The following is a 14,793-nucleotide window of genomic DNA, read 5'->3' on the forward strand; positions in this document are numbered from 1 at the left end:
TGATTGAAGAAAAAATATTTTAAGAAGTACCAGGGCTGCGTTTCACAAAAGCATGATAAACATAATTTACAACCAGCCATCAATGTGCTTTACGATCGTTACCCTCGCAATGCTTCAGAAACGCAGCCCAGTTCATTAATGAATGATCTAAATAAAGACATAACTTGGATAGAAAGCAGAAAAAAACTTGTTTCTAGATTTGTCTATTGATTTGATATTAAACTTACCTCGGGCTGCCTCGAATGCCCTGCAGTTGAGGATGTTGATGCCGCTCCGTGCCGCTCCTGATTACTCATCTCGGTTTCATTAATATTGATGATGTGCTTTAATATAGCCTACTGTTGTTAGACTGTCACACAGATCCCAAAATTCGCGCCGCTGAAGTCTCTCCTTCCAGTTCAAGGAGCCGTCAATACAAATCTCACTAGCCAATGAGAGCAAACCGCTGTTAAGCCCATCCACACGGTAGGTCTGTGTCAGAATTGCGAACGAAAACTTCAGAAGCGTAAACGAAAATGTCAGAAGCGTAAATGAAAACTCTGGAATCGCATTTGTTAGTTCAGATCAGCGAAAGAAATATGAGAAATAGTTAGCAAAACATGCAGTGTATTAAAAACAAAGTCAATAAATTTGCCAGCGAGTTATTCTTTTTAAGTTTCAAAGATATTTTATTCAGTTTCAATTTATATTTTCATTAGTTTCTTGAAAAGTTACGTTTATTTTTATTGGCACAAGAATAATTCCATAATTTTCCTTCTATGTGGTCTTTGTGTTCTTGTAAACTTTTGGATTAATGTTTTCGACCTGTTTACATACTATGGTTTATATAAAATCATATGTGTGTAGCATGTTTAGTCTCTATAAACTCCAATCTTCATTCCCCATTTGTTAACTTCATGACGCATTAGGATTATAAGCATCTAAAAGATTTGTGTGTTAAACATCCAATCAAATTACATGATTCAGAGGTCTGCCCGAACAATGGGTCATAAAAACGTTCCTGCCAAAGGGAAACGGTTCTTATTGGCTTACATACGCCTAGAAGGCGTGTTCGTTTCACACTTTAAATGTTATCGATCACAAAATCCGAATGCTTAGCCTTTTTGTCCTCGTATGAGTCTCGTCTCGTCTTCTCTCCGTTTTGTTTTGTGTTTTACTTTGCTTTTTGCATTAGTCATATCTCCAACTTCTTGCCTCGTTTAGTCTCGTGTTCATTCATTTCTACCTACGAGTGATATGAACTTTAAACTAAGTTTTTAGCAACTCTTACAAGTAGACCGTTTGAACTTCCCGTGAACGGCACAAGCTCCGGAAGAACCACAAGGACATTTCCAGCTAAATGGATACACAGCGAACGGACCCGCACGCGCACGCATTTCTGTTCAGCCACAACGACCAATGCAAGTATTCTTTTACCAAGATTTAAATGCTTAAGATTATCTGTCCCTGCTTAAGGTGATTCTGTTTCGTTGCTGGTTCGATTCAATCGAACCAAACAAGGCAGGTATGGATACACCCTTAATCACAGAACAAAGGGAACAGAGAAAATTACTCACTGCTATTGACTAAAGAACTTTTGTAGCTTTAATAAGGATTAGTCTATATTTAATTTATAATTTATGCAGTGCAGACTGTTTGATAACTTTATTAAATTTCTGTAGGCTATAGTGTTCTGTATATGTTAGACAGGTATGAAGGGCACAGGTAGATATTTATTATGGTGTTATGTGAGGATTGTTTAAAGTTCACTTAAATTAAAAGTTGTTATAAACTTTTTGAAGCCTAATAAATGTTTTTAAAAATTATAGCTTTCAATTACACTGTAATGTTGAATGGCTATAATTAATGTTTCAAGTTGGGGGAAAAAAACATTTTTATCCAGACATCAATAGCTGTATTAGTATCAGTGAGACTGGCCTTTATGTTGTCTCTACATTCATTTGTATGAATGTAGAGACAACATAAATAGCATCTCCCTTAAAATAGCATATGAATAACATGCGCAACGCGCCACTGACTTTAGACTAGGTTTTTCCTGGTCAGTGGTGGAATTGTTTTCTAAACCTGCAAAATAGCACCAGGGAATGTTTGCACCGAAACACGCCTCCTCTTTGCGCTGAACCGCCCCCGGGAGCGCAAGTTCATTCCCTAATTTACCGACGTGCGTCTGTGGAGGGAAAAGTCTGCTGTGCGTGGGTGCAAAATAGGAATGATACATGCGTCGGTGTACAAAGTCAATTGCGCTGGGTGCAAGATAGGGCCCTAAGTGTGTTTAATTGCGATTAATCACAAACATCTGTGATTAATCGAGTTAATTTTTGTAATCGATTGACAGCAATAATATATATATCTATATATAATATCCGTGGTTAGTCATGGGTTGTGTATAGCATTAAAAATTTAAAGAAATGGCATTAAAAAAGGCATTAAAAAGCATTCAATTTCATTTAAAGATACCTGCAGAAACACAGGTAAGCAGAATCACCAAGAATGAAGTAGCCATCATCAGTTCCATGTATGTTTTTTACTCTGCCAGAAAAAGCATTACTGTCTGTGGCACAAGGTGTCTGAGGACACTGTTGTTGTGTTGTCTTCCCTGACTGTCCAACATTCAGGTCCCAGAACATCCCATTGTCATCTACAACAGTGCCAGCCTTTTCTGTTGTGGAAATCCGATTGGTGGAGGTTTCAATATAGAGATGTGAGAACCATCAATAGCACTCACGCACTGTGGATTTCCAAATCTCTCTTCAAAGTAATCTGCCATCTCAGATAGTTTGTCCTGGTCAGGTGTTTTGATGAACTTGAAAAGTCTCGCACACGAGCGACTGATGGCAACAAGGTTAGCTAAGTTTGTCGCCTGTAGCCACTACTGTTATAATACGTTTTCTTTATATAAATACACAATCATTTATTACCGGCACATTTGTTGTCACCATCAAAACCGAGGTAAGTGTATATACACTTATATTTCATCATAAACAGGATTTTCGCTAATAGTTTGGGTACAGGGAGCATAGCAGGTGGGCGTCCGAAAGAAACAGGCATCACATGACCTGGGGTGACCACTACGAGAACTCTGGGAATCTGTCATGACACATGGACGCTGGGAAACTGAAGCCCATGACGAATGTCAAGCTTTGATACAATGTCAAAGCTCCAGCCGATCACCTTCCTCTTGCATCTCATCTCCTACATTACGGATACTCAGAAACCATGAAGCAATATGTTATAACATCAACTACCTTGTCTGGTTTTCTGGTGCAGTCCTGCTGATGTTTGCTCCTCCTTTACACAGTCTGGATGTGGACATGTTAACTTGACTCTCCATAGCGTTCTTGGCATCCAGAGAAAGAAGTGGTGGCCAAAGTAGTGAAGGTAGAAAAGTTGGCAGAGATCTCTTTGTAGATCATCCAAATACGCCGTACCCATATATTTTCTGTCTTAACACGAATGCCTTCTTGACTGTCTGAGAAAAGTCCAATGTACTCCACAAAGGCTGCATTATTAGCGTGGTGATATTTTTGAGCCTTCGGATGATTCCCTCCTCATGCTTGTCAACAGATATCTAGCATAACACAGGGCATTTTCGGCAACCCAATTTAAGTCATTTTACTAATGACTGAAAACATACAATCATAACAAATCTTTTTTTAAAAACCTCCAGCCTACACAAACCTTGTGTTGGGGGTGCTGGAAGCAATATATTTTGGAAAGGGGGCATTTGTTTAATGTGAGTTTACATCAAATATTTACAGGGTGAAACTACATGTGACTACATGCAAAAGAAAATGGTGTGCAACATTCTAACAGTGTCTACAACCGGCGCGTCCTTACATACATCAAAGCGGACGTTCCATATGATATATGACATCATATATATATATTTTTAAAAGATAAAGTTTTAGACGGATATATTTTTGCTGTAGTCAATAACAATAGTGTGGTCTATCAATACCAGGTGGTATTTTGTACAAATGTAGAAAGACTTCAGTATAATTTCACTTTGAACATAAGTTGCACATTGTTACTTTCGACCCCGTCAGTTTGGATGAAAGTAACACACAGGTGGGTCAAAAGTCTTGTTTTTATTAAATATACCTGACTATGATTTTGTCAATATGCATAATTAACATATTTGGTCCTTTATCTTTGCAAGAATTTTTTTTTTTTATTACATTTTCATTTTAAATTTCAGTTTCATCAAAAGTCACCCCACACTACAAACTTGATTTGTTTAGAATATATTTTTATTGGCAATGTCAATTAATTTAATTTTTTTTTTTTTTTCAACAGTATGATCAATATGAAAATTTTAATTAAATTCTCAAAATAATGTAACAGTAGTCATGTTTCCATGCAGCTGTTTTTATGCATACATTCAAAATGTGCATAAAAACATCTGGATGTAAACACTGCAAATCCAAAGGGGAAGGTGGAAAAGCTAAGGTATGGTTAAAACCTAAATACCGTTGAGCTGTTCCTCAACGTTCCTCGAATGATTCTAAGAAACAAAAACAGCCAAGAATCACCATGTATCAGTGGCTGCAAAAACAAATGTTCGGCAGAGGCTTTGAGAAACCATGGCATAGTCTCAGAAGACAGTGCAAAAGTTTGAAACAACACTATATGAGCCAGAAGAGTCAGGTGGCAAACAGGGGTTCGTTCTTGGTACGTTGCTTAAAACATCCGAGATCAAATGAGACATCCAAGATGATATCATCGGCCTAGTCATGATCTGGCTAATTAGGTTCTTCGACACACCTGCCGGTTTCGATTAGTATAGCTGGATTGAGTTATCTGAGATAACTTTGCGTTCATGCATGGTTTAAAAGGGGATATGTATCTTTAGTAGAAACATTGATCAGCAACGCTGCTATTGGCTGCTCACCGTGGCCAAAGAGCGCACTCAGTTTTTCTCCTCAGCAGAGCAAGAGTTATTGCTTGAAGGTTGTGATGAATTTGAAAGCTTAATTAAAATGCCAGGGTTCTATCACTTATTACAGTATATATTCTTGTATTTTAATAATTTCATAATTGCTTAATGTCAGAGCCACCTCAGGACCCACTAGAACATGGGAACAAGTAAAAGTGAAGGACAAGACTATTCTTCAAAATTGTAATCTTTTCTACTTACACTGTTCTTAGTCTCTTTTACAAAAAACACTGTTAAATTATGTGTTTGTCTGTTTATAACAACAACCAAGAAAACATCTGAGCAGAAAAAAACAGGTGGTGGTCCTGCTCCCCCACATTATACCCCAGCAGAAGAGCTGGCCCTCGGGTTAAATGTGAACCGACCGATTGTGGAGGGCATCATGGGGGCAGCTCCTCCTCAGACCCACAGCCAGGGACCAGTAACAGCAACACCTTCTGTACTGGTAAATGAGCTTTAAATTATCTTGCTACACTGTAAAATATTTGTTGCTGCATTAAATTAAGAATGTCTATAATCCAAATGGCTGGTACAGTCATTTCAACTGATAAATATTGAGTAGTGATCAATTGCTTTGACTTGTGAGGGTGGAAACTGCTGAACTTAATGTAAAAATAATTTGCCATGAGTTACTGATCACATTTTTTCCTAGTGTAGTTCATTGTGTTTTCCTCTTTTGTGCAGTTTTACACAATACACCAATACTTTTACCTGTTCCCAGGAAAGTGGTGGCTGAAATATGTGCAGTAAGTGGACTTTTCTAACTTTACATCAAAAGGGAAGAAAGTGCAACACTTTGTAATACCCATTTGTTTCCATTGCACAGGACAGTGAAGAAACCCTCTCAGGTGACTTTCCTTTGGAGGAAGTACATAAATAACTTTACTTAATTTATAGCTGTGTACATATTATTTCTGACTGCAATATGAGTTGCAGGAGGAAAGGCCTACTGCACAAAGTGATATAGAGGTGGGCATTGTAGTACTTTTCCTTTTTATTTTTGTTGCATGAGGCTTGTGTTGACAGTTGCTGTTTTTTTTAATTATTTTTATCCAAAAATGGCACAGGGTGATATCCGTCCCCTACATAAATGGTCTACAACAGAAAATTGAGTATTTTGACCTGAAAAAAAACTGGCACTAGAGATTGAGTTGCTTCAAAAGGAACTTCAGAGTAAGTTCTAATACACTATTTCACACAGAGCACACATTGCTGACCTTGCATAACAATATATCTTATTGCAGGCAAAAGATGACTATCACTGGCTATTCTTGACAAAGAATAATTGAAATAAAACTCAAGGAACTCAGCATATTGTCTTGTCTTTTATTATTAATTTAATGAAGGGGTTTTTTTGTAAAAAAAAAAAAAAAAAAAAATTGGTGTTCCACAATTCTGTCTCGTGCAGCTTTGCCACTAGGTTGGTCCAAGTGCACTGGCTGGAGGTCTTCATCAGGCTGCACCTCCACCACAGGGGTCCTCTCCTTTCTGATGGTTGCAATGTTGTAAGGCATATATGGCACATGCGACAATAATGTCACAGGCCCTGTTAGGTGCAACCCTCAGACTTTTCAGACACTGAAATCTTCCCTTTAGTTGCCCAAAGGTCATTTCAATGCGTACCCTTGTCCTGGCTAGAGCTGCATTGAAACGGGTTTGTGGTCTGGGGTTTGGGTCAGGGAATGGCGTCATGAAATACTGCCTGAAGGCATAGCCCGTCACCAAGCAAGATCCCGTCGTAAGCACCTGTATAATGGAAAAATGCAGTTTTGTTAGGCTCAGAATAAATGTATGTAATACAGTGAGCTTGATATTAACCTTTTTTTCCTTACCACGTTCAAATAATGTGCATAAATGTGACTCTCTGAAAATTCTGGACTCATGCACAGATCCAGGCCATTTTGCTTCCACATTTGTAATATAGGACATGGAGTCCCTCTAAGATATTTTTTGTCAGTCAACTGCATACTTTTTGATTACATTCCTTTTTTTATTATTTGATATATTACTAATCTGGAATATTAAGAATCGTAATAGTAATTTACCTGCACATTTACTCTGTGAAATCCCTTTTGGTTCACAAAATCCCCTTCGTTGGGGCCAGGTGGGGCCTTGATGGGGACGTGTGTGCAGTCTATGGCACCAGTCACGCTAGGGAAGCCTGAGGAACAAATACTGTAAGTCCTACTTTTTGGCATGGTCATGGTTGCATGATCTTCATTAACAATTATAATGTACCTGTAATGGCAAAAAAATTCTGCTTCACAACCTGGGGTCTTAAGTGGCTTGGAAATACCACAAAACCCCCTAAAAACCGCTTGAGTGCCAGGTAAACTTTGCGAATGGCACGACAGACAGCACTTTTCCCCAAGTTTTCTGCATTTCCAATAGTGTAAAGCAGGGGTGCCAAATCCTGCTCCTGCCGATCGACTGTCCTGCACAGTTCATCTCCAACCAACTGGAATATGCTCAATTTGCACTGCCGACTGTTTATTTACAGTACCGACTGTTTATATATACATTGCAATATCGTACCTTAACTGTAATATGCAATTACTTTCCACTGCACTTTCACTCGGATAGCTTCTGTCCAAACTTTATTTGCACTACTTTAAATCCATTGTTATACTGCTCATTAGCCTAACTTATACATATATCTATTTGTTAAATTCTGTTTATAGTAATAGCCATCTGTATATTATGCTCACATTCTGTTTATAGTAACAGCCATCTGTATATATATTCATAGTACATATCTATCTGTAAAATTCTGTTTATAGTAACAGCCATCTGTATATTATATTCAGTACATATCTATCTGTAAACATTCTGTTTATAGTAATAGCCATCTGTATATTATTATATTCAGTACATATCTAGCTGTAAACTCTGTTCACAGTAATAGTTATCTGTATATTATATTCATAGGACAATCTATCTGTAAATTTTTGTTTATAATAGTATTCAACTCTATATTTATTCAGTACATATCCATGTTCTGCACTTATGGAACCACTGTATATCCTGCACTTGCTGCTATTGCACTTCTGGTTAGACCTAAACTGCATTTCGTTGCCTTGTACCTGTACTTGTGTAATGACAATAAAGTTGAATCTAATCTAATCTAATCTAATCAAACACACCTGAAGCAACCAATTAAGGTCTTCAGGATCACTTGAAAATTAAAGGCAGGTGTGTTTGATTAGGGTTGGAGATGAACTGTGCAGGACAGTCGATCGGCAGGAGCAGGATTGGGAACCCCAGGTGTAAAGGAAAGAGCCACTCACAAAGAATCTCAATGCAATGCAAACAGTTTGTGCCGTTGTTAAAGCCTAACATTTAACGTGGTTCCAACAAATTAATGATGTATATGACACCCTCACGAGAAAAACGATATCTCTCAATAAGTAGATTATCGCACTGCGCTAAAGGATCCTGTCTATCTCGCAATACGCGATTAATTCGAAAAGCTCTGTGAATTATTCTTGCATCTTCAGCAACAGGTTCCTGTCGTAAAAATGGACAACACATGGCTGCGAAAGACTTCCCGTATCACCTCCGCTTATAAAGCCGCAATCTAATCTTGTTTACATGAAATAAGCCAGCTCGCGAGCAGGTCTACGCTTACGCACCTGTTGCTATGACAGCAAGTCCAGGATGAGCATCGAAGAACCAAACAATCCAAGATCATGCCAAATCACCAACAATCAAATCCAGGTAAGTGAGTTAGCGACGTACGAAGAACGGGCCCCAGAGGTTAATTTGGATGGAAACCTGACTAATGTAAACGGGCATTAACAGATAAACAGTACAAACAAAAAGGAACATAAAAAAGGCATTAGCCTCCTCATTTTCACAGTTGTGACAGATATAATGTTCTGCCTCATGTGACCAGAGACACAGCACCCACACTTCACCAAGCAAGGATGAGCTGAATGTTTCCTTACACACGAGACATTCCTCATCCTTGTCTGAGGAAACTGTGGGTGCTGTGTTTTCGATGGTGAGAAGCTTCTTCTGGGTCCTCTTGTGTTGCTCCTCCTACAGATCTGTGTCCGTGAGGATGGCCGCTGACCTGCAACGTTCAAAATGAGATAAACTGTTGTCAACATTTGTATAGATTTACCGGCAGTTACTGCTCATCCTCTGTCCACATGTTAGCAGCATGCATAAAGAAATTACTCAGGACAAAGCACAAACTTTATATTTGATCATTTCAATGTTACTTTTTAATTGCATAATTATATTTCTACTCATTTTTTAAATAGTGGCTATTATAAAAAAAAATTATAATAATTTAAACATGCATTAAAATTGAAGAACATTTTAAAGGTATAGTGGAGGATCTTTCCGAATTTTAGATAAGACCCGCCCTCTCCACTTTTTGAATAAGTTTGATTGATTCACCAGAATGATTGACAATTAGAAGGACCAATAGTATAGGTGATACACCCGAAAGTAAAAAATCCTCCGCTATACCTTTAAAGGTGTAGTGTGTGATTTTTAGCGGCATCTAGTGGTGAGATTTGCGAATTGCAACCGGTCAATAATTCGCGGCCTTTCCTTGAAATTTCAAACTCGAATGAGAGGCTACGGTGGCCGACGTAGGAAGCCGCGTCTTTTTCTGCTGCTTCTCATTCAAGTTAGTGATGAAACTCGCTCTGTAGCGCTGTCTGTTCGCTGTCGGCTACGGTAGAAACATGACGTCACGATATGTCGACCTTCATAGAAGGGGGTGGCCGCGGTTATGTACATATAAATGACTCATTCTAAGGTAATAAAAACATAACGGTTCATTAAGTAAGGTCTTTATACACCACTGAAAACATAGTTATGGATCTTATATTGCATTTCTGTCAATAGATCCTCAGAAATATCACACATTGCACCTTTAAGTAAAAATACAATGAATATGCAATATAATGCATATGACTAACAAGTTTGTGGTCATTAAATGTGGTTTTTCTGGGGTAAATGTAACATTACGTGACATATTATTTACAACAGGGGTGCCCAATGCTCCTGGAGATCTACCTACCAGCAGAGTTCAGCTCCAACCCTGATCCAACACATCTGACTGTATTATCAAGTGCTCCTGAAGATCCAGGCTGCGTTCCAGTCCAAAATTGTCATGCCCTTCACTCGCTAACTTCCCTCCGTCTCGTTCACTCGGATGTACGTCATTGCTTACGTTGCACGAGTGCCCACTACTGGCGGAAACTGCAATGGGCTGAACTGGAACATCCTAAGCCCTTATTATTTAAAAAAAAATTCCCTTTAAGAATTTGTTTAATGCAGCATCCGAATATATGTAGGTGTGTTTGGGTTGTTTTAAATAAAAAAAAATATATAATTAATATATCATAGAGTTGTTTGTTGTGGTGGTGATTAGACGAGATATGTGGTGATATCGTACTGCATTGTGGGACATATAGGTGCCTGAAGTGTACATATGAAGTAGACTTGCTCCCTCGGTCAAAATCGAGGGAACGAGGGTCTGTCCATATAAATTTCCCTCGTCCACTTCACAAAGTGGAACGCACATCAAAATGGCGGCTGGGATTCCCCCGAGGGTAAGTGCTTAGGGAAGGTCGCAAATTTCCGAGGTTGAAACACTGATTGAGTGATTATATAAGACAGTAAGTTATACTTAATCTTTAAACATTCCTTCTGATGTTCATTCAGGTTTATTTTGTGCTGTACCTAGTAGTAAAGCGGAAGAGATGATTAGTTTACGTGGACTCTGCACTGCCGCTTGAACTGAGGCACTATAGCAATCTGCCACATTAAAGAGCGCCAAAACAGTATCTATTGTTTGATTTTCATAATAAAATGGATGGAATTTGAAAGCTGATACTTTGAGCTTTGTAACTTTTGATATGAAACATCAAAACTTACTGAGATTTTATTGGATGGGAGGCTCTACAAAGTTTTGTTTATTCATCAACTGAAAACAGCACAGACTAAAAGATAGATTATTGGGATTTAAGAAGTGATATTAGTTCATAAAATTGATAATAGATTAAAATCGAGAAATGTATATTTTTAACCCAGTCTGTGTAATACTTTTTTTTGTTTTTTTATTCTATATTTTATATTTTTGGAAAACTGAATAGGGGCAATTGTCTGGAAAAAAACGTTTTTTTTTTTTTTTTTTTTTTTTTCATACTGTGATTTCGTTTTTCCATACTTTTCCAGACCTGGAAATTACTCAAATCAAATTCCATACTTTTACAAACTGCGTAGGAACCTCTATACATTTTAGAAATATTTGGAGCGCCCAAGATACGATATAATTTGTAATAGACTCAAAATGATGTATGGAAACTGCTCAAGGGTAGATTGTTTAGTGAAACAAAACTTATTTGACAATTCGTTTCTTTAGGGATGGCTTCACACACGTCATTTTAGCGGTAAAAGGCCAATTATATGGAGACAGGCTAGAGACATCAAGTTTCAATTCTGTAGATAACAAAACAGCACAAAAACTGGATGGAAACTTGGCTACAGACAGATAACAAAACAAAAATGTCTAAAGACACATCTTTTTCATCAGCACCTGACCAAATAATACTAGCACTTAGCTATTCTATTATTTTTTTCTGATACAAAAAAAAACTTGCTATGTGTTCTGTGTTAGACTAACTGAGACTTGATACAGCACTTGTATACTGTTGTATACATTTGTATACTGTTTAATCATATTGTTGGTCTGATTGTTTCTATTGCTCTTCTCATTTGTAAGACAAAATGATTAAATGTCAATGTAAATATCAAGCTAAGAATTGACCAGGTTGTATAAGTAGTGGAGAAGAGCAGCATATTCATTACCTGAGAACATTTCTATAATGTGTTGTTTGTGTGCAGGAGAGTGACTGACAGACTTTATTGAGGTAGAGAGTTGTTCATCTTCCTTCTCTGAGACTTCTGGAGATCACAACAGTGTAAAGTTAAATCACATTCCAAAACTGTAATAACTGTGATAAGATGATAAACAAACATGCAGATTCTACATAACATGCATAACAGCTCTACTGACTACTTACCTGTTTCTGAGATGTGACGCTTGCGTTGGCAACTAACAGACTTTCTTGAGGTAGAGAGTTGTTCATCTTCATTCTATGAGGCTTCTGGAGATTACAACAGTGTAAAGTTAAATCACATGTCAAAACTGCATGTTGATAAGCATTTGCTTATTTGATCATAATATCTGAAAAAAGTTACTCCAAAACAGTACTCCAAATGTTTGTAACCAAACAGTGTTGGGTCACCACTGACTTCCATAGTATTCATTTTCCTACTATGGAAGTCAATGGTGCCCCAAAACTGTTTGGTTACAAACATTCTTCAAAAATATCTTCCTTTGTGTTCAGCTGAACAAAGAATTTCAACTCGAGGGTGAGTAAATGATGACAGAATTTTCATTTGTATGTGAACTATCCCTTTGAAGTGATGATAGAATATAAAACATTTCACTCCAGGACACTATGGTTGTGGATTGCAACTTTTCCATCATCACCTTTAGGCTAACCACTAGATCTCTTTAGTGCTGACCTTTTTCTGTGGTTTGGCATTCATGCTCTTGCCGACATCTGGAAGCAGGGCTTGTGTCATTTTCAGTCTCTGAAAAGCAAACAATTAAAAAAAATAACATATAAACAAAACAACACAAATTAAACCACAGATATAATGCATTAAGTACAATCACTGTAGTGGGAAAATCCAAATCCATTTTAGTCGCCCTCAGTACTAAAGATAATCTCCTCCAAAGATTTTCCTTTATAACAATCTGCACCTTTTTCTAAAGACAAAAGAAACTTGCTTTTGCAAATTGAATTGTATTTTCGGACAGTCTGTAGTACTCGCGATGTACTCTAATGTCATGTCCCAGGCATTTGGCCAATTGGTCTAGTTCATTGTTTTTTAAATTCATGACTTGCTACTTGTTTCCTTAGTTTGGCCGATGTAAGGCTCCTAGGGTCTTTCCCGCCATAAGTTTTAGAAATTTTCCTCAAACAGTCTAATCCACGGATGTGTGTTAAAGCCCCCACCCAGGCAAAAACATAAGGATTATCTTTGTCTATGACCACTTTGTTCCTGCTTTCACTTAGCATGACCATGGACTCGCATGGAGTCAGCGACATTCGCATTATCTTTGAGTTTTTGTTTTGAGACCTCTGCTCCACACTTTTGAGGTGTTTTTGTAAAGCCATGGCATCTTCCGTAAGGGGAATAATGTCCCCCTTGTTCTACTTGCTTTGCTGCAAAGTGTTGAGGGCCTGACTAAAAATGTTGGTATGCCAATGACTATCAATTAGTTTTAAGTTTTCTAACTTTTTTTCAGTGTCCCCAGCCATTAAACATTGTCCTAAACTGAGCTGGCAGGTTTTCTTCAATGAGTAACCAATTTTCAGAGGAAGAGAGGGTTTTTTAAACATATTTAAATCTGGTTGAAATACTTTCTTACTTCCTTACAAGCTGTGACTGGCAAACAGAAAGTTATTTAAGGCTTTACAGAGCTCTGTAAGGTTCCTCACTTTTTTTAGATTTAGTCTTTACTTCGATCATAAACTTGGCCAGCTCCCTCATTTTTTGAATTATACACAGTGTGGCCATGACAAATCACAACCACTACATAAAGCGAAAGACAAATCAAACTGTCCTTCATTATGGTTTGTGTTATTTCATCTTGGCGCATGGTTTGTAAAAGAGCTCTAATATCTGCAGAGCACTTTGCTGCCATTGGTATCAGACAGGCTGCAGCTGATCTCACGCTCTCACCTTTCTGTTTCTTCACATCCCCCTGTCCCCTACATGTCTTAGAGTGTTTCCATAGGTGCCTTTTCATGAAGAAGGCCAGACAGTCAGGGCAGGGAAGGAAATCCGAAATTGCTGCATCTGCAGTTGATTGTCGCCAAGTAACAATCTCGCCACATCCAGTTTCCAAGACTCCTATTATATATTATTCCCTATTTCAAAAAAATTATTGTGCCCTCTTGTGCCAAATTAAAATTGTCACACACACTCATATAGTTTCAAACCTCATCCCTCTTCTGACTGTCTTGGTCCTCCTCATCCCTGCTCTGTCTGTCTTGGTCCTCCTCATCCCTCTTCTGTCTTGTCTTGGTCCTCCTCATACCTCTTCTGACTGTCTTGGTCCCTCCTCATCCCTCTTCTGTCTGTCTTGGTCCTCCTCATCCCTCTTCTGACTGTCTTGGTCCTCCTCATCCCTCTTCTGTCTTGTCTTGGTCCTCCTCATACCTCTTCTGACTGTCTTGGTCCCTCCTCATCCCTCTTCTGTCTGTCTTGGTCCTCCTCATCCCTCTTCTGACTGTCTTGGTCCTCCTCATCCCTCTTCTGTCTGTCTTGGTCCCTCCTCATTCCTCTTCTGACTGTCTTGGTCCTCCTCATCCCTCTTCTGACTGTCTTGGTCCTCCTCAACCCGCCTTCTGACTGTCTTGGTCCTCCTCATCCCGCTTCTGACTGTCTTGGTCCTCCTCATCCCTCTTCTGACTGTCTTGGTCCTCCTTATCCCTCTTCTGACTGTCTTGGTCCTCCTCATCCCTCTTCTGTCTTGTCTTGGTCGTCCTCATCCCTCTTCTGACTGTCTTGGTCCTCCTCATCCCTCTTCTGACTGTCTTGGTCCCTCCTCATCCCTCTTCTGTCTTGTCTTCTGTTTGTCTTGGTTCTCCTCATCTCTCTTCTGTCTGTCTTGGTCCTCCTCATCCCTCTTCTGACTGTCTTGGTCCCTCCTCATCCCTCTTCTGTCTTGTCTTCTGTTTGTCTTGGTTCTCCTCATCTCTCTTCTGTCTGTCTTGGTCCTCCTCATCCCTCTTCTGTCTGTCTTGCCACGGAAT

General features: G+C 38.6%; 1 long non-coding RNA gene across 1 annotated transcript in view; it reads left to right on the forward strand.

Annotated features, from left to right (window-relative positions):
- LOC311289261 overlaps positions 1 to 14,793 on the forward strand; it is a 153,254-nt gene that overhangs the window by 6,471 nt on the left and 131,990 nt on the right. The gene's annotated exons all lie outside the window — the stretch shown is intronic.

Source organism: Rutilus rutilus (assembly GCF_951802725.1).
Source record: "Rutilus rutilus genome assembly, chromosome: 4".
Classification (NCBI taxonomy): Eukaryota; Metazoa; Chordata; class Actinopteri; order Cypriniformes; family Leuciscidae; genus Rutilus; species Rutilus rutilus.